General features: G+C 46.3%; 1 protein-coding gene across 3 annotated transcripts in view; it reads left to right on the top strand.

Moving 5' to 3' along the window:
* Positions 1–14273: 14273 nt before the first annotated feature.
* Positions 14274–20719, top strand: part of MTNR1A (melatonin receptor 1A) — a 62215-nt gene continuing 55769 nt past the window's right edge. For 2 of the 3 annotated variants that reach the window (XR_012764106.1, XR_012764105.1), the window contains exons 1-2: positions 14276–14605; positions 19234–19412. The gene's annotated coding sequence lies outside the window, so the exon portion shown is untranslated. Of the gene's footprint in view, positions 14606–19233; positions 19413–20719 lie in introns of all 3 variants that reach the window. The other variant, XM_075421880.1, reaches the window with a different exon arrangement.

Genomic DNA, 20719 nt, shown 5'->3' with positions numbered 1-20719 from the left:
TCAGAGAGGTGGTTGATGCCCCATTCCTGGAAACATTCAAGTCCAGGTTGGACAGGGCTAGGAGCAACCTGGTCTGGTTGAAGACGTCCCTGATCACTGCAGGGGGATTGGGCTAGATGACCTCTAAAGGTCCCTTCCAACCCAAACCATGCTATGATTCTATAGGGATAGTTGAATTTCATAACCAGTATCCTGTGGACACTCTGAGGCCTCTACCCCTGGATGGAAGAATAAGTTAGAAAATGTCAGGAATCAATCTAGTCGACTCTGTCACAGGATAATGAAATACATCAGATAATTTTTTAGTATTTTTCCTAAGCCTATTCCCTATGATGAAAAAAGAGCTTTTCTGGTCAAAACCTAGGTGCTTCACGCACAGGTTAGTGTTAGTTGCTGAAAAAAAATCACGGCTTTGATGGTGTTGTTTTCTCTGAATTGTTACTGCATAGTTTTTAACTCAAGGGTGCATCTGTGACTTCACAGGCAATGCCAAGGGACTTCTTGCATACCTGTCAAGTGGGCCTCTACTTCAAAAATAATTTCCATCTCATGCACCTCTGTCACATCTGGATCCTCCATCTGGGCAAAATGTTCTCTACTTATTCTGTCCTTTTGCTTCTGTTATTGCTTTTTTTTTAAAATTCTATCTGTAGCATGACTTTTCTTCTTATACTGAGATGTTTCTAAGTATATATCTGTACCTTGAACTAATTTTATTTCTCAGTCCTTCCCGTAAGAAGCCTGTTTATTTTCCTCAGTGACATAGTGCATGGCCAGAGTCTACTGTGATGCTGCATAATTTACATGCCAGTTGTGCATTACCCATTCTGCATTTTGCCTGTTTTCATTCTTTCTTATGATGGCATCAAAACACGATTCCTCCCTGCCAAGAAACTAAGGCTATTTTAATTGAAAATATTAATTGAAAAGTAGTAATTATTATCTGTAAAACCTGAAACAATTACATATAATAGAATCCTAAATAAGCAAAAATCATCAAAGCTTAATTCAAAAAACGCAGAAGTGCTGCCACAGAAAGTGGACTTATTATAAGTTAACCAAATCAATCAAACTACAATTAACCAAATACTCATGAAAGAGTACTAGATTTGAGGAAGAATATTCAGTTTTAAACAAAACATAGGCATTAATTGCTCGATTTGGGTTTAATTATTCCCAGCATTTTCATATTGCCATTCCTAATGACTTCCCACTGTTGCTGTTTCCATCTCCTTGGCTCACGCAAGTGATAAAGATCTGTAATTTTCACGTTACATATGCAGATAAGCTCATTTGTTCTCTGCTGTTTGTGGCACAATGTGTACCCTGTGTAGCATGTAGTAGATTAACCATTTTTCTGCAGGCCTGTTTTTCTGAAGTCAGTGGCTTCTACAGGAACACAAGCAACTTGGGACTGGAACTTTGGAATTTAGAAGAAAATCCAAATTTGCTGGTTTGCACAACATTTAATCTAAAAAAAACACCTAAAAAATTCCACTAGCAATATGTAATGCAAATCGGTGCAAAACTTGATCATCCAGGCACTAAATACCTCAAGAAAAGAGAATGATTTCTGCTTCACTCAGTTCAGTAAGCATTCTCTTACGGTGCCTCCAGTTGTTTAACAGCATGTATCAGAGAGAATGTGTTTCTGGACTTGTCACCTCCTTTTTTCTGGTTATAATAACTTCCAAAGATAATTATCTCTCTCATACTATAGATCTAGAAAGAAAAATGTGTCTTTCCAAATGTGAGAAAACATAAAGTGAAAACCTACAGAGATGGAATGGCCTTACAAAGAAAATGAAGAAGATTGCCTTCAATTTAATCAAATCCCAACAGTTTCTCTTTAAAGTATGTTAGAGCAAGGAAAGTGTAACGAGTCCGGTAACAAGAGTGCAGCAGTGCAAACTTCACAATCTTAGTTGTAAAGCCCAAGCTATGGGCTTTCGCATATGCTGAACACTTGACCGGGACAAAAAAAGAAGGATTATGTGAGATTTTATTTTAAATGTTTCTTCTTCTGTGTCATAACAGTACGCAACAAAGAAGCTGCGTGAGTGGAGTGCAACTGGTATACTTGAGAAAAACATCTTGCTGAGACAAAAAAAACATTTAATATGTGCTTTGAAAGCCAAAAATTATAAGGAAAATCTCCGTTAACAATTTGTCCATGGGCATCCCTTGAATTTAAGTAATTCCTTTAGATTTTTTATAACTTTGATTTGAGCTTTTCCACAGAGGGTGAAAGAACTAATGTTCACGCATATTTTCAAGAGCTCTGGAACAATTTTACAGTTGTGAAAAGAACCATTCGACCACATCAGATTACTAAATATTGTATCACAGATTGACTTAAAAATTCTTATGTTAAATAAAACAGTTTTTTAAGAGCTTAGCCTGGAAGCCTTGGCATGTAAGTAGTTATACTCATGTGAATGGTCTCTAGAGTTTTCATGATTAGAGACTAACTGGGTGCTTTTTTTTTTTATAATTTTTTTTACAAACTAGTGAGAATAAATAAACATTACGGGAACTACCATAATTCTCAAGGGGGAAAGATTTTCAGTTAGCTTTTGACAGTCTTTCATCACCATGTGTGTTGTCTTTGCAGGCAGTTTTGATTTGCATATTGTCACTTTTTTCCATTTGTTTTAGAATGCAAAACAGTTTCAGTGAAACCAGAAATATTTTTTTTGAAGGATTAATCATGGATTAATGATGTCAAATTCCTAAGCCAATACTTTTAAGTGGTATCCCCTCAGTGACTGTGTGTAATTCAAATGGTGTTTATCAACTGATTAATCACCAGATTTATTTTTTTCTGTTTTACTGCCTTCTCATTTTTATTCGTCTTTTCTGTACAGATATTAGAGGTTGGTTTCTGGAAGAGGGGAGTAATTACCATGAAAAAGCATCCTCTAAAGAAGCTGAGATCACAAGTTAATGAATACCTCTGTCTTCTTGTCCCAGGCTGAGGATTTAAGGACAGAAGTGAAACGAAAAACTGCAAGTGCAGAAATCACATTGCAAGGCGAGACTGGCTCAGAGCTGAAGAGAACTTCCGTGGCTAAGCACGAGGACGGGGGTAAAGTTGGGCAAACAAACTGGATTTCTCAGCAGAAGGATGGGGATGTGTGGAGGGGAGATAACATAAATACCAAATAAAGCTGCAAGATGTTACCTGTTAGATAAGCACGCACCCACACACGTATCCTGCCACCAGGATGCATAAAGCAGCAGATCAAACGAATACAATCAACCCTGGATAGGACACGTGAGGAATCGCAAGGCACAGTTCATGTTACCTGGAACAAGCTGGTCCAAGTGTGACAGCGAGACATAGTGCTGACCACTGACTTACTGAAGAACTCACTGAAGTTCTCATGGCCTCCCACCAGCACTCCAGATTTTTTCCAGACATAATAAGACAGTCTCTTCTTACATGCCCAGAATAATACTAACTGCCTCGATACAGCCACCATCAAGCTGGGTATCCTGACTGACAGTTTCAGAAAAGATGTCAGGTTCTTGCTGTGAAGGCAGAATTGCCCTCTCACGCATCATTGTCTCCAAAGTATACGTTGAGGTACGATAGTAATAGAGATAGCATTTCTATCCCCTGGGTGTATTGCATTTTTTCCACATATAGGAAACATTTCTCAGAGCTGTTACTTGTCTCTTTGAAGAGCACTGTATGTAGAAGACCACTACGAACTGGTTTTGTCTCGACATTGCCATTGTCATCTCTTCCTGGCCTCCAAAAAACCGCCACAACGACCTGCAGGAAAGCGCTTGAGTGTGGAATAGTGCGCGGACTGGCAAGAGTGGACTTGTCTAAGCGGGCATCACGCATGGCACGAACTGCCCGTACGCGGACATGCTCTGAGCACGTGCAAATGCCCCTATAAAAGGGCAGCGCACGCTCCTCGGAGCCCTCTTGCTCTCCTCCTCACCACCTCGCTGCTGGGCTCCGATCTCGCTGGGGCCTCCACGCCTGCACAGAGACTGAGCCGACCGGACATCGCTGGACATCGTCGAATCCGTGGTGGTGGTAACTGATGTGTGTGTGTGTGTCCCCGCACTCCTTTCCTCGCCCGCTGGGGTTTTTTCTACTTTACTCCTTTCTTTCTTTCTCGTCTCCTCCCCCCGCTGCCGTCCCTGTCCGACCTCCAATTCCCGGCTCACCGAAATAAAGTTTACAAGGTTGCACGGCATCTGACTCTGCGTCTGAATCTCATCCTTGGGATCACATCGAAACCTCCCCGATATTGGATCGGGACACTGTATTTGCTTGAAAAAGAAAAGTGGTTTTTGATCACTGAGCAATAGTAAGTGTGTTGAATCCTTTCTAAAGGACCTCTGATGTGTTTAGTCATTTGAGGAAAACATCACATTTGTTGACTTTGAGAACCCTGAGAAGATTAAGTAACCTTAACTGACCTTGTGGTTTGTTTTGTGGCTAGGTTTTATATCGACACATGACTCTTAACGACACGAGGAGTTACTAATACTAACAAGGATGAAGTCTGGTGCTTCATACTGGGGAGGGAATGAACAGGCTACAGCAGAAATTGTCACTAAACCCATTTTTGTTTCTTAGTGAAACAGAAAGAGTAGGAAATAAAAATGAATTACATAAATGTGAAATAACCTGTTGAAGGCAGTAAGAAAAATTAATATAAAGAGAAGCTGAGCAAACATTCAGCAGTACACAATTGCCAGCTCAAACAAAATTACTTATCTGGCCTTTCTAGCCTCTATTTCTTCACACACCTTCTGTTCTAGAGTTTAAGTTTTGAAACTGCTCACACGGTGTATCACCTGGATGACTTAGTGGACATTTTGTGGCTTTTATAGATGAAGGGGAAAGGTAAAGGTAAATCAATGTCATGAGCCTTATTCTCATCTACACTCTCTATATGAGCCTATTCTGAGTATACTTGGGGGGAGGGGGGAAGGGCGAGCAAACAGAAACGAACAAAAAAATACCCAAACCAAGAAGTTATTTGTAGACTTAAAAAGTTTTTTGGAAATTCTGCAGACAGGGGAAACTGTTTAAAGATCTCGTCCTTGCTTTACTGATGATATGCAGGTCCTCCTGGAAATTATACTAAGGCACATGATAAATAAGGAGGTGATTGGTGACAGCCAACGTGGCTTCACTAAGGGCAAATCATGCCTGATAAATTTGGTGGCCTTCTACAACGGGGTTACTGCATTGGTGAGTAAGGGAAGAGCAACTCATGTCATCTACCTGGACTTCAGCAAAGCATTTGACACTGTCCTGCATGATATCCTTGTCTCTAAATTGGAGAGATATGGGTTTGATGGGTGGACCACTCGGTGGATAAGGAATTGCCTGAATGGTTCCACTCAAAGAGTTGTGGTCCACGGCTTGATGTCCAAATGGAAACCAGTGACGAGTGGCATTCCTCAGGGGTCAGTATTGGGACCGGCACTGTTTAACATCTTTGTCGGCAACATAGACAGTGGGACTGAGTGCACCCTCAGCAAGTTTGCTGACAACATGAAGCTGTGTGGTCAGCTGACACGCTGGAGGGAAGGAGTGCCATCCAGAGGGACTTGGATAGGCTTGAGAGGTGGGCCTGTGCAAACCTTATGAGACTCAACAAGGCCAAGTGTAAGGTCCTGCACATGGGTCAAGGCGGATTCCAAGCACAAATACAGGCTGGGCAGAGAATGGATTGAGAGCAGCCTTGAGGAGAAAGACTTGGGGGTGCTGGTTGACAAGAAGCTCAGCATGACCCCGCGATGTGTGCTCGCAGCCCAGAAGGCCAACCGTACCCTGGGCTGCATCAGAAAAAGCGTGGCCAGCAGGGCGAGGGAGGAGATTCTGCCCCTCTGCTCCGCTCTAGTGAGACCCCACCTGAGACCCCTCCTGGAGCCCTCAGCACAGGGCAGACATGGACCTGTTGGAGCGGGGCCACAGAAATGATCAGAGGGCTGGAACACCTCTGCTGTGAGGAAAGGCTGTTCAGCCTGGATAAGTGAAGGCTCTGAGGAGATATTCTTGAAGCCTTTCAGTACTTAAAGGGGGCCTACAAGAAAACTAGAGAGGGACTTTTTACAAGGGCATGTAGTGATAGGACGAGGGGTAATGGCTTTAACCCGGAAGAGGGGAAATTTAGATTAGATATAGGAAAGAAATTCTTTACTGTGATGGTTGTGAGGCATTGGAATGGGTTGCCCAGAGAATCTGTGTCTGTCCCCTCCCCGGCAGTGTTCAAGGCCAGGCTGGATAGGGCTCTGAGCAACCTGGTCTAGTGGAAGATGTCCCTGCCCATGGCAGGTGGGTTGGAACAATATGGTCTCCTGGGGTGCATTAAGAAGAGTGTGGCCAACAGGTCAAGGGAGGTTCTCCTCCCCCTCTAGTCTGCCCTAGTGAGGCCCCATCTGGAGTACTCTGTCCAGTTCTGGGCTCTCCACTTCAAGAAAGATGAGGAGCTACTGGAGAGAGTCCAGCGGAGGGCTACGAGGATGATGAGGGGACTGGAGCATCTCTCCTACGAGGAGAGGCTGAGGGAGCTGGGCTTGTTTACCCTGGAGAAGAGAAGGCTGCGAAGGGACCTTATAAATGCTTATAAATATCTCCAGGGTGGGTGTCAGGAGGACGGGGCCAGACTCTTTCCAGTGGTGCCCAGCGACAGGACAAGGGGCAACAGGCACAAACTGAAGCAGAGGAAGTTCCATCTGAACATGAGGAAGAACTTCTTTACTTTGAGGGTGATGGAGCACTGGAACAGGCTGCCCAGAGGGATTGTGGATTCTCCTTCTTTGGAGATATTCAAGACCCCAAGGTTCTGTGCCACCTGCTGTAGGTGACCCTGCTTCAGCAGGGGGGTTGGACTAGGTGACCCACAGATGTCCCTTCCAACCCCTGCCATTCTGTGATACTGTCCCTTCCAAGCCAAATCAGTCTATGATTCTAACTGAATGAAACAGCTCAGCCCATATTTTCTGAATAAACTTTAAAAGCAGCTGTATTACTGATTCCTTTTTTGTGAGGTTCTATATTATCAAAAGCATTCAATACTTAGCACAGCCTCTGAAGATTTGAAATCAGATTAAGTCTTTGTGTTTTTCCATCAATTTTAATTGCATGTGTTTCCACATTTCTTAAAGGGCCCATTGCCAAGCGCTCCATAGCATTACATCATGGAATTGTGTCATCATTGTTTCACTCAAGTTTTATTCCACTGATTGCTGTAGAGTATTAATAGCCTGAAACTAGCGTATTGACTACACACAATAATCACACGTTTTTCCATTGCAAGCATTTTAACCTCTTCCATTCCCTCCCACTCAGCACCCTACCCCACCCCACCCCTGGCTCATTCTCATCTAGTTTCATGCCAAAGACTCTCCATCTCAATTCTTCCCATTCATTTCAACCAGTTCTGTTTTAGTGTCTTCACGCATTCTTTGAGCCTGTATGTATTTTGCTGCTTTTCTACACTTGGTAAGAACCATTCTGGCTGGATTTTAATACACGAAGCTTTACTGCAGTCGGTTCTTTTTGTAGTCCCTTTCCAGGTCAGTGATTTCAATTCAAAACATGTCCCCTCTCTTCCCCAGATTTAAAGAGACGGAAAGTCAAATAAAACATTCACTCAGTCTGAGAAAACTGTCATAGAAGAGAATATAAGGAATACTGAAAGGTGTTAAAATTGCTGCCAAGAAGGAAAAAAAACAAACACATGACAGCAGAGTGTTCAAAGGTGGGTATAAAAAATGTACAACCAGAAAGAGAATGTTATTTCTATTTTAAACCATTTTGTATGCTCAGTTAAAGGAATATGCTATTTCCCTCATTGTCACAGGAAGCATGACTCCTGTATAGAAAAAACAAATGTACATATTAAGTAGACAGCCTGCATTTGGTCAGCACAGTGGGAACACTAGAGAAATGGGTGGGCTGGAAGCAGTGTGAACTTTGCTAAATAAAAGAGCACTGTAACAGCATATATAAACAGGTAACAGCCTTGCACGGAAAGAATACCAGCTGACAGTCTGAGTGTGCAGGTCTGTTCTGGCTTTTGGCAGAACTTTAATTTTATTGCAGGAGTATTTCAACTTCTACGGTGAATGCAAGTAAAGGGTACGTACCAGGCAGTGTCTGCAACTGTGCCCAGAAGGCAGGCCAGCAGAGAGACATGGTGTCACGACACTACAAATAAATGCTAGTGCCATGGAAATCCCTATTCCTAATATTTAAAACGCAGACTTGAAGGAAGCAGAAGGCAGTCACAAAGGATCAAACAGTTCTGTCCCCTCGGTGCACAAGTACGCAGTAATACAGAGTGCGCTGTCTAGCGGCTTTGCCTCTTACTCACTGGGCTGCTAACATTTTGGAGCCATCTACGCCAACCAGCTCTCAAAAGCAGTTGTTAGGGACCAATATCCTGAAGAATCACAGGACAAAGAAACAGACAGGGCAGGAAACAGATCATCTATGTAGCAGCGGTACAGTTCGAGACAAGTGACCTCACTCTATACCTACACGTAGCGAGTTAGGTCCTCAGTGTCATCTGCCACCAGAAGCACTGATTTAATACGGCGTTGGAACCACTGATGACAAAGCTGAGTATTAACTCACTTAGCAACTTTCGTGTCAGACTGCAAACTTCAGAAAGTATCAGTTTCCAATCAGGGCTAAATCTATAGCCCTGAACCTTACCCATCATCATCCCCCCAAGTTCAAAGTTAGCTCCAAATTAATCTTTAAAATCAAAATTAAGAGGTAGCATGCTTAAAAGGGTTGCTACAATATGCAGCATTGCACATTCCTACCCTAAAACACAGATTAGCCAAGGTTAATTCTCTTTTCTGCTAATTTTCTAATCATCCTGGAGAATGCTTTAACAATGAGATAATATAATATTCTAGAGCGAGAAGCTACCGTTGGTTCCTTTAGAGGCCATTTAATGTTGCTGGAGAAGAGAGTATTTATGTAGAGAGGAGTCCTAGTACATAACTCCATTTCTACAGAGGACTTCGCCCCGTCCTAGCCATGTGGTGAATGGCATCTCACCTTAGAAACCACAAAGCCAGAAGCAGAAGTGGCCCATGCTGCACAAGGACTGTTGTAACAGCTCGATCTGAAAGCAAAAAAGTGCGCACTAAGGCAGCGCTGAAGGAAGAACTAAAGAGCTGGCACGTTTCCTATCAATCTCTTGCATCCTTTGCCCAAAAACGGTGCTCGCGGACAGGATGCAATTTACAGAGTTATTTTGGGACTTACAACACGTAGGTAGAAGATGCCACAGATTGTAAGTGAGAAAAAAACACTGAAATAAAAGACTTGTCACACAGATGCAGCAGGCAAAGAGAGCTGCAGATTGCAAAATAAAACATGGTGAAATTTCAGTGCTCAGAATCATTCCTCTGTTAAGACTGAAGGAACAAGAGCCAAGTTCACTTGTAGAGCAGCATCGGAACCGATGGTCTGCTGCAATGTAGAGCAGGTACCTCCCACCACAGGACAATACAATTGCCACACCAGTTTTACTGCTGAGGAAGAGGAATTGTCCCACATGTCTACCCACAGGCGTATCAGCAAGAGCTGAGTGCTGAACACCAGCTCTCAAGGCAAGTTTGGGGGGAGAACTAAAGGGCTGTGTCAGCGCTCTGGGAGAGCAGCCCAACAGGCTGGCAAATGTAACGGTGGAAGAGGCTCAGAGCATCACAGTGAAGAGGAGCTATGAGTTTCCTTTTTTCCTAAAGTGCCCAAGAACCATCAGCATCGTAACTGTTCTTCATGACAACGGGGGAACTCTGAAGGTCTCAAAATAATAAACTTTACTATGAAGAACAGCAGCAGACAGAATCTGCACCCACATAATTTAATGCTGAGCATTCAAATGAGCAGCTGCTCCTACTCTGCACACTATTGCCTGCCGCAGAAACGCACTGCCACTTCACTTACCTCATCCCTTTCCCCCTCAGCTCTAAGACAGCTTCTGCATTTCACTACTGAAATGTCTGTTGGGACTGAGCGGAACAGAGTCTGCATTTATTTATTTCATGCAGCTCCTGGGCTTCTCTGAGGAAGAAAAAGGCACCAGAACATAACGGATATCAGAAGCTGCTGCTTCACTGCCACAGGCACCACAGCTTACCTACTTTCCTGTTCCAGTACATCCCTCCAAGGCCTTCCTCCCTGATTTGTGTCCAAGTCATCCTCTTCCAAGGTATGCTGTTGTCAGCCTCCCCAGCTATTCCCTCTGATGGAAGAAAACCATGCAGCAGCCTGGTGAAGGCTTCTCCAGACGGAGATAAGTGTTACGCCTGTTGCCTTCCCACTCAGTTCTCTGCCAGCACCCACACCAGCACATACCAGCACCCACACCAGCACTCTCTCTGTACTTAGTCCTATTACATACTCCAGTCCTGCCTGCCAGGCAGCCTCCATTCTCTTACTCAGAGAACCACCTGAATTGTTCATTTCTGCTCACACTTTCTACATTTCACCTATCTTTTCAGACGGACGGTGTGGATCCATTACCTCCCTCCACTCACCCGGTGTCTCTTGCTGGATAGCAGTAAGACCTGCTCCACATGCCAGGAGCCAAGGGAAACTCCAGCACCGACACTGCCCTCACCAACCAGAGCATGGTCTCATAGGATTTAAGAGCAGCAGACAGAGCCAGATGCTGACAACAGGCTCAACTGACAGCCCTAGACAGGGCAAAGAGATGAGTCAGGCCCAACACCCATCCGGAGAGCCCGGGTAAGATGAACAGGAGACAGGACGAAGACCAAGACTACAACAGCAGTCCAAGATCAGCCAGAAAATGAGGCCAGAGGCAGGGCTGGCAACAGGCACACCCCCAGTATAACTCAGGCGAAGACAAATCAGTGCTCTTCTAAGACAGACCAGACAAGTTCTGTATTTTGTCATGTAACAAAGTGAACTCACCAAAAGCTGATTCGGATCTCTGCTAACTTTGCAGATTACAATGAAGTCAATCCTGATTCAAATTATTATAACAGGGGTGACTGGCCCTAGTGATTTGCTTGTTCTCTTGCCTTGATCACTTCTATGCTGTTTTCATGTAAAGCATAATTTAACTTCACTTAAATATAACTTAAATTTAACTTTACTTAAATAAAAACGGGTGTGTAGAAAAAACATGTGGAAAATGTGAGGAAAGAGAGACCAGCCCCAGAGGACGTAACAGACAGTACCAGAAAAACTGCCCTTAGGACTATCTGACTGACTCTGAATGCTGATGGGTGTGAATTAGCCTGAGCTTGTTAGATCTGCTCCTCTGCGGTTTTAACAGCCTGCTTATTTGGGTGGCATCTCAAAGTCTCTAACTCCCCAAAATGCGAGTGAACACACGTAAAACCCTGAAGAGCAGCAGATGTTCTAGGATGAGGCGTCTCTGTCAAGGTGAGAGAAGGACAGCCCCGGGGGGAACGGGAAGGTAGTCCTGTCTGGAGCCTGACCCGCGTACTGGTGCTCAGTTCCCACTCTCCATGAAGCAAACTCGGCACACGGGGTGATAGCACAAGGCTTCTCGATGTGTCTTGGCCCTTGTTGGTGCTTGGGTCACCCTCAGCTCTCACGGGGTTTCCTGGCAGGACGTCTCCAGCTCCCCTTTCAGGAAGCATTCCCATCCCTAAGCATTGCTCTCAGCAGCACAAGCAGCCTCTGTGCCCAGCGCACACTCTTGTCACAAGACTAAAGTGGGACTGAGTGACGCCTTCACTCCCCTGTGGGTCTAAACTGCAAGCACGTCGCTGAACATCCCAGCAACGAGACAAACGACAGCGGTCCCCGCGTGGACCAGAGGCTCTGTTTTTGAAGCAAAACCCTGGGCTGATCCTCGTCACCACTCTACCTTCTGGTTAAAAATATCCGACCTTGCGAAACTTCGCAAGTCTCTCCGGGCAGCCCCTCCCCGTCCAGTGAAACGCCCGCTCTGGGGTCCACCGAGGGCCAGGCAGCTCTGCAGTGTCCATGTGCGCCCGCCATTGATCCGATGGCCCCCCGATACTGGCTCCCCCTAATTTTAATCCTCTCCCACATCTCGATAACCTGTTTGGTACGCGCCTAGAAGGACGCACACTCTCGTTTTTCTCTCTCTGCAGGATCATCTGCGGGGGGGGGGACGTGGGGGGGGTATGGGGGTGGGTGTGACAGGGTGCGCTCACCGTGTGTGTGTGGGGGGGGGGGTGACAGGGTGTGCTCCCCCCCCGCCCCGCTGTGAGGGGGGGTCCTACCGCCGGCTCCCCTCTGGGGCGGGCTCGGCCGCGCTGCCAACGGCCGCCGGTCCGCAACGGGGCCGCCACAGCCCCCGCTGGCCCTAATGGTTTTTAACCGCTCGTTAACGACGCCCTTAATTATTCGTCACCAAGGGCTGCCGCCACCAGTGCAACGCTGTAACCGCCGGGACGCCGAACCCCTCCCGCCCCGCGCCCACTCCCCCCCGGCCCCGGGGTTCCCCCCCCCGTGCGAGGGGGTACCCCATGCACTCAGCCGGTTCCCCCTCACGGCTGGGCGCGGGTCCCCGCCCCGTGGCGAACGGCGGGGCCGGACGCCACCGCGCCCGCCCGCGCTGCCGGGGGGCTGGGGGGAGGGAGGGAGGCGGGGGGGCTGAGGGCGGGTGTCTGCTCTGCCCCACCGCCCCCGTGCAGCGGAGGCACGGGGTGATCCCGGGACGCGAGGCCTCAGACGCTCTCTGCCTTGCCTTTCCTTTCCCCTTTCCTTTCCCTTTGCCTTCCTTTCCTTTCCCCTTGCCTTTTCTTTCCCTTTGTCTTTTCTTTCCCCTTTCCTTTCCCTTTACCTTCGCCTTTTCTTTCCCCTTTCCTTTCCCCTTTGCCTTTCCTTTCCCCTTTGCCTTTCCTTTCCCCTTTGCCCTTCCCTTCCCCTTTGCCTTTCCCTTTGTCTTTTCTTTCCCCTTTCCTTTCCCTTTACCTTCGCCTTTTCTTTCCCCTTTCCTTTCCCTTTACCTTCGCCTTTTCTTTCCCCTTTCCTTTCCCCTTTGCCTTTCCTTTCCCCTTTGCCTTTCCTTTCCCCTTTGCCTTTCCTTTCCCCTTTGCCTTTCCCTTCCCCTTTGCCTTTCCCTTCCCCTTTGCCTTTCCCTTCCCCTTTGCCTTTCCCTTCCCCTTGCCTTTCCCTTCCCCTTCCCCTTTCCCTTCCCCTTGCCTTTCCCTTCCCTTTCCCTTCCCCTTCCTTTCCTTTCCCTTTCCCTTTGCCTTTTCTTTCCCCTTCCTTTCCTTTCCCTTTGCCTTTTCTTTCCCCTTTCCTTTCCCTTTGCCTTTTCTTTCCCCTTTCCTTTCCCTTTGCTTTTTCTTTCCCCTTTCCTTTCCCTTTCCTTTGCCTTTTCTTTCCCCTTTCCTTTCCCTTCCCCTTATCCTTTCCTTTCCCCTCCCCTTCCCCTTTCCTTTCTTTCCCTTCCCCTTTCTTTTCTTTCCCCTTTCCCCTTTCCTTTTTTTCCCTTTTCCCCCTTCCTTTTGCCTTTTCTTTCCCCTTTCCTTTCGCCTTTTCTTTCCCCTTTCCTTTCCCCTTTCCTTTCCATTTGCCTTTTCTTTCCCTTTGCCTTTCCCTTGCCTTTCTCTTCCCTTTCTTTTCCCCTTCCTTTCCTTTCCCCTTACCTTTCCTTTCCCCTTACCTTTCCTTTCCCCTTACCTTTCCTTTCCCCTTACCTTTCTCCTTTTCTTTTCCCCTTCCTTTCTTTTCCTCTTCCTTTGCCTTTTCTTTCCCTTTGCCTTTCCCCTTTCCTTTCCTTTCCCTTTGCGTTTCCCCTTTCCCTTTCCCCCTTTCCCTTTCCCCGCCCGCAGCGAGCGCGGCTCCGCCAGGAGCTTTTTTTAGCAGCACCGACCCGCTCCCCGACGGGGAGTTTCTCCCCGCGCTCACGTTTCCGTGCGGGTGCGCTGCTAAATAAAGACGAGGGAGGAGGGGAAGGGAGTTCAGCGCACGCCTCATTACGAGACGGCGCTAAGCGGGAGAGCTAAAAATAGCCCCGAGCGCCGCAAACCGCGCAGCGGCGGCCAGCGAAACCCGCCGCTCCCGCTCTCGCTGAATGGAGCGGCCGGCGGCGTGAATGGGCGGCCGGGGCGCATGAATGGGGAGGGGGGGGGAAGGGGGAGAGCGGAGCGCAGGGGTGAATGGGGCCGCGGCGCGGGTGGGGGCCGCGGGGGGGCGCTGTGGCGCCGCCGCCGCGCGGCAGCCGGAACCCCCGGGCCGCGCACGTGCCGGCGCGGGGGCGGCTCGGTGTCACCGGGCGGCGGGCGGGGCGCGAGGCGCGGCGGGGGCTATAAAAGTGTCCCGACGCGGCTCGCGCGCGTGTCCGAGGGAGCTGCCGAGCGCGAGCGGCGGCCATGGGGGGAGCGCCCGGTCCGCCCTAGGGCGGGCACCGACCCCCGACCCCCGGCGGCAGGATGAGAGTGAACGGGAGCGAGCTGAACGGCTCCGTCCTCCCGCGGGACCCCCCGGCCGAGGGCTCCCCGCGCCGCCCGCCCTGGGTCACCTCCACCTTGGCCGCCATCCTCATCTTCACCATCGCGGTGGACCTGCTGGGCAACCTCCTGGTCATCCTCTCAGTCTACCGCAACAAGAAGCTGCGGAACGCGGGTAAGGGGCGGCGGGGGGGGGGGGGGGGACGGGGGATACCGGGGTGCGGGGTCTGCGGCTGCGGGGCGCGGCGTCGGGGCCGCTCCTTCTGCCGGTAAAACTTCTCCGGGGCCGGGCGCGCTTCGCCTTCCTACCCGGCCGGCGGCTGCGGGCCCTGCCCGACGCCGGGGGCTGCGGCGTTCCTACCCAGCCGGTGACCGAGCGGGGAAGGGTGTTTTTAGCGCTCGCCACCGAACCGCCGTGCTATTTTTAGCTCTCGGCGGTTCCCGCCTAGGAAAAGGGGGTGCGCCTTGCTGAGGAGCGGCGTCCCGGGGGCGCGCAGCGTGTGTCTGGGAGCGGTGGGTGCTGTCCTTCCGACCCTGAGTTGCAGAAATGTCTCTGGTAGCAAGTAGACCTCCCCCACTTGCTATCTGGGACTTTGAGGAACACGAAACATCTGGCTGAAAACAGATTTCGGCACGTTCTTAAAAAAAAAAAAAAGAGAAATCTCTGATTTTGACAGGCCAGATTCTGGTCTATTGAGCAAATCCCGCTTAATTCATGGATTATTGGGCAGGCGGGCAGGAACTTCTTCATCTTCATTCTGCTCTTATCGTGTCCGGCCAGCTGCTGCGCACGTGTCCCAGATCTGTGCGCTCAACCCCTGCGCCTCTTTCATTGAGGAAAAAGCTGCGGGAGCGTGTGACGAGAGCTGCGGTGATAACGAAAGCGGAGTTTCACTCCGTGGCGGCTGAGACGCCGCTTTTATTTTTTTCACAGCTGGCTGTCAGGTTCTTTATTATAACCCCACGAAGTTCGTTAGCTAGCGGCTCAGAATTCATGTGAGGGGACGCTTGAGCCCGGGCTTCGCTGTAAGCTGGCCTGATGCAGGGAGCCGGTGCCAGGCTCCGGCGATCAGTGGGTGCTGAACTTTCTGCGGTCAGGTCGGGCAGTTCAAATGGGTCGTGCGTTTTGGTTTCATTCAGCCGGAGCGGATCCCAACGAAGACTGACAGGTTTTATTTTTTCCTCTCCCTCCGGTTGCCGCTGATGTCAATTCTAAAAGCTCTATTCTCTTCTTGCTTTCGCTGACAGAAGTTCCCTTCACCGGAGCTGGCAGGGTTACACGCTGCATGCACTACTGCGTGTCTGAGGGGAGAATCAGACTCCACAGGTCCAAGTCAGCGCTTGACTGCCCGTGTTCCCGGGGAGACTTTTGGAGGCAGGGAGAAAGGGTTGAGACAGACGTGTTACTGGCGTCGCTCCAGGGGAAAGGGTGGCATTCTCCTCGCCCTTAATTACTAAATACATTCTTCACCACTTCTGTGGGGACTTTGCAATGCAGGCGTAGCCGGTGATATGGTCTGAGATAAACGTGGTGCCTGTGTTGTGGAAACTGAATCGCTGGGCTCCGCGTGTGCGCATATTCTCCGCTGTAGCTCTCGCGTAATCCCTCTCGAATCCCGACACGCGCTCACTTGCTCGCGCTTACTGCGTTTCTCGTTCTTGCCTTTTCTGTCGTAGTGGCTGTTCAGAACTGCAGCAACCTGGCAACAGTTAGCTCCTACAGCTAGGAGAATAGAGCGTTCTTCTGAACATAAATTATTTTCGACTGGAAGATGAACTAGATACTGGTTTACCCTCTGAAATTAAGAATTAATTAAAACAGATAGATACTTGGTACAAGATGGGAAATAGTTTATAGTCTGGTTTAGTAAAAAATATTAATAGTACCAAGTTTTTAAAGTCCTTTTTTTCTTCAAAGTAAAGATATTTTTGGTACATGGATGAAAGGAAACTTTGGAAAGAACGTAATTAATAAGCTTCAAAAAGATGTGCGAAGTGTTTTTTTACTAATCCTGCAAAAACCTAGGCCAGTGTTTTTGACTAATCCTGCAAAAACCGAGGCCTGGGCACAACTTTACTTATGTGAGCACCACTATTAAACTTGGAACAGAATAAAGCAGGGGTTACTCAGGCAAGTAAATTTATGTTGAGGCATAAATATTTAGAAAACTCTGGCCTAATATTTGTGAGTATGTAGAAGAAAGTTTCCTAAATCTTGTTCACACTAATTCAGATTATTCAGGAAGAAATTACATTGATAATAATCTGGTTTGTACATACAACTAATTTGTAACTTGCTAATTATAAAGACAGTTGCAACTTTTTACAGAGCTATAATAAGAAAGAAACTTCTGATTTTACAACGACCTTATATCAATAAAGTCTTTTGCTGGCACATTTATTGAGGAAAAAGGACACAGGATGAAAATTCCACTGGAAAAAGGTCAGGGAGGAACAGAAGATACCTCCTGAAGAAAATGTATCCCCCTGAAGACTTTCTTCCCTTTTTGCAAGAGAGGACTAACAGAAATAAGGAATATTTTAACACTGTACCAGAAAGGTGGATTTGGTGGGGGAAAGCACCTTGCACCTCTGTCCCACTCTCTATTACCTAAATATTTTTGGAAGATTACTACAAATTGAACCTGTGGACTTATGATTTTACAAGTGCATTGGGGGATAGTAGGAAGGCCTATAAAAACCTTCTCAACAAGTGGTGTAACCTTCCTGGCAGTCAGAAGGTTAGTAAAAGACACTGGTCAAAGCAGAGAAGTCAGTATCTCAAGGAAGTTTGTCTCAGCAAGCGAGGAGTGTCTGATACTACAGACTCCTTCGTAGCCACAAGCATGGCCTCAGTAGATGCTCTTCTAGACACAGAAGCTGATGATGCAACTGGTAGGATCCTCTTTTATTTAATGTACTTGACTTGTAATAAGTTTCATAGTTCTGGTCTGTTTTGTTTTTTTTTGATGGTGACTTTGTAATCTAACAGGTGCCTGACACCAATTCAGTCCTGATGGGAACAGCTGCAATTTAATGCTGGCCTACACAAAGACTGAATTTGGTTTATGATGTCTGTGGTCTTTTAACTTTGAAACAAAGTTTAAGGGAAACATTCAAGGCATAAGGATTTTAATGCCTATATCTTGATAGCACATTCATGCAGTTTGGACTTTAGAGCGATGTGCTCTCTTTAATAATTAATTTTAAAATAGCTCACAGTAAAAAGAAGTTTGGTGTAAATCATCCTGATGTGTCTTGTTTTCCGTCGCTAATATGTATAGATCATAAATAAGGCCATTCAGCAGTTCCACCCTGAAAAGATGAAGGAACTAGCCGTAGGGAAGGTGGATTAAAGAACTACTAGTACTTTTTGCAACAAGCGGAGTTTTTACTTGAAACTATCAGCATTGGATTAGAGCATCTCAGAAAACTGAAGAGATCATTTAAAGTGATTTATGTAATACTACACAAACTCGGTGATTGCCAGTATCCTTATGCCTTTTTTGTTACCCACGCCAAGAAAAACAATGCATCAAGAACAAGGTGAGGGAGCACTTGTAAGTCTTGGATTATGCAGATTAGTTTACCACTTGTTACATTAAAATCTGTCATTTTGGTGAAAGGGGGATTTGGGCGATTCCCAAACCCTCGGTGACTGCAGGACTGGACCGTTCTTAAGGTCAATGAAGGTAGCTCTTGAGCGCTGTTACACCTCTTGTTCTTCTTTCTCTTCCTTTTGAAACTGTTCTCTTGGCCTGGTGGGTTGCTTTTTCCTGGGTGCTTTACGTGCTGAGGTCCAAAGGTGCCCTGAGTACCCCTCCAGCAGACCCCTGTGCTGGAGGGGAGCCTCCAGCAGGCAAGAAGAGAGCCCCAGCAGTCTGACCCTCGCTCTTCTGTGCCTGTCCTCTCTGCTAACGCCTGACACGTGTTGGGATAACACAGGGACTGGTAACTAGCACCTAGCACATCAGAGCAGAAAGCTGCAATCGCCCACCTCTGTTCTGCGCTGGATGCATTTGGGTTTTTGTACCTTTCCAGTTTCTCGTGTCCTTGACCCAAATGTTTTGTTGCTAAAACTCTTGGTTTTGTTACTAGTGAAGAAGGCAGAGAGGCAGCCTGACATTGCTGAGGCCCCAGGGCCTTAGGGCAGCGCGATACAGTTAACTCCACTAGGACTGCACACGTGATTAAACTTAAGTATGCGTGTTAACTACTTTTCTGAATGAGGTGGCAATGAGAAAGGGAAACCCCGATGTTTGTGTGCTAAATCTGCCTCAGCTGCATTAGGTCCAAACAGTTCTGTAAAGACAGCTCTGTGAGTGCTCAGAAGAATAAAGAACTCAAGAGTAATCTCTGACCAAAGTCTGTTATATCAGTGAAGTCACTTATGGAAGAATGAAGGAATACGGCTGCTTATGATTTTTTTCTTTTAAATCCAGTATTTGTTAAATAGTATGGCCATTGCAGAATTGGGGGATGGGATCTATCAGTAAAAATTTTGTTTTGGAGGCTTTTCAAACGGGCCCTGGATTTTGGTTTGAGCAGTGTAAGAATCTAGCTGAAGAGTGTTCCTCTCTTAGTGCATTTTCTAGAATATAAATTTTAAATATGAGTGGAACTATCTTTTGATAATCGGATTGGAGATCTCATCAGCCTTTTCAGAATGTGATTGTTCTTGATGATGTTTTGTTTTTTAGTTTTAAAATTAGAATGTTAAATGCTCTATTAAAGATTGTGTTAGCTAATAAATGAAACTCCTGTTGTGAATTCAGACTAATGGAATCATTGTTTTTGTCACAGGTGATCCTGGACTTTTTGTGCCCCGAGAGACAATGAGTAGCCCGACAAATATTTGACTCGAGGGAGATAACTCGTAGAAGACCAAGTTGTAGCACAAATTCAGGGTTCTGATGAAAACTTGAGATGTTGATGGCAATGAACGTTATTTCAGACATGAATAACTTCCGATATTAAAAATGGTAAGCCGTTTGGGAGGAGGGAGAATGTCTAGTGGAGATGCTGAACTTTGCCAGTTGTTGAACAGAACTGAGCATAAAAATACAGTTTAAATAAAGCTGTTCTTCAGACTGGTTTTGGTTGAATACTTTGCCGAATCAATAGTTTACCTCAGAAACCTGTTCAAATGGCACTGTGCTGTCAGTGACCAAAGGGAGAGATGAGTATTTCAGATAATTAATACTCCATTCTTACTACTATGCCGGTCGAACTCAGCTATTCTTTCTGCAAGATTCTGCATTCTGAAGTTTTTGGAGGCACTGCTTTTTCTAGTTTGCTGCTGCCAGCTGACAACGGTACTGACATGCTATACTATTTGCTGTCTCTTTTGAGTTATTTTTTTTGAAGGCTTCTCCCTTTTCTCATTAAGATTTTTTTTCATCTTAAATCTTTTCATTAGCAATTTCTGATCTGCTTCTACTCTTACCTCTTTTCTATTTCTTTTTATACTACCCACTTTTCTGTCTTGTTACAACATAGATACTTCATATCTTTCTAGCAGAAGACATCAGCAAATCTAGGTTAGTGACAGCAAATGCTACCAACAATAGGCATCCAGTGCTGATATGACAATGTCTGTTTTGTTTGTACAATGAGGCCTGCTTTCCTAGGGCAATATAGATATTGCAGCGTCAATTCAATGTTATGCATCACAATTTAATTTTGCAACCTCGGTAAGAACCTTGTCACCCTTGCTGTTAGCAGTTTTTCTTTGACTCACGTCCATGAGCTGCCTCAAATTCCACATTTTTCACTCCTGAGAAGCAATTACCTACCTCTGTTTCAGGAGGACAAGTGTTACTAAGAATTCTTTAGGATAACAGAACACAATTTATTAACATTTTAGTGTTTGCTTATTTAATGAACAAATAAACATGTATTTATTTAGCATGTGTAGTTAAGTAATGCTTGGGACTATAATACAAATGCTGCTTTGAAATCTAGCCCTCCTGAAGTCACAAAGATGGGCAGTATTGTGGTTCAGTAGGACAATCAAGGTTCCTGACTGACATGACGGAATAAAGGTCTGATTATCTTCTTAATTAGTTTTAGGAATGGATAAAATACACAAAAATACTTTACCAATACCCTTAAATTTAGATGAATGCTGCAAACTTCTTAATCTTTTCTTTGTCTAAATGAAGGTATAATCAGTAAGCATATTTACAACTTTTAGATAATGATTTCTATAGCTTCTAAATAGTTTTGTGGTAACAGCTGACCAGTAAGTGTACAAAGTTTCATGTCCTATAGTTTTTCTAATGAATTT

The sequence above is a fragment of the Opisthocomus hoazin genome, chromosome 5 (assembly GCF_030867145.1).
Source record: "Opisthocomus hoazin isolate bOpiHoa1 chromosome 5, bOpiHoa1.hap1, whole genome shotgun sequence".
In the NCBI taxonomy this organism is placed as follows: domain Eukaryota; kingdom Metazoa; phylum Chordata; class Aves; order Opisthocomiformes; family Opisthocomidae; genus Opisthocomus; species Opisthocomus hoazin.
The sequence above is the reverse complement of the archived record's forward strand: the minus strand, read 5'-3'. Positions and strand labels throughout refer to the sequence as shown.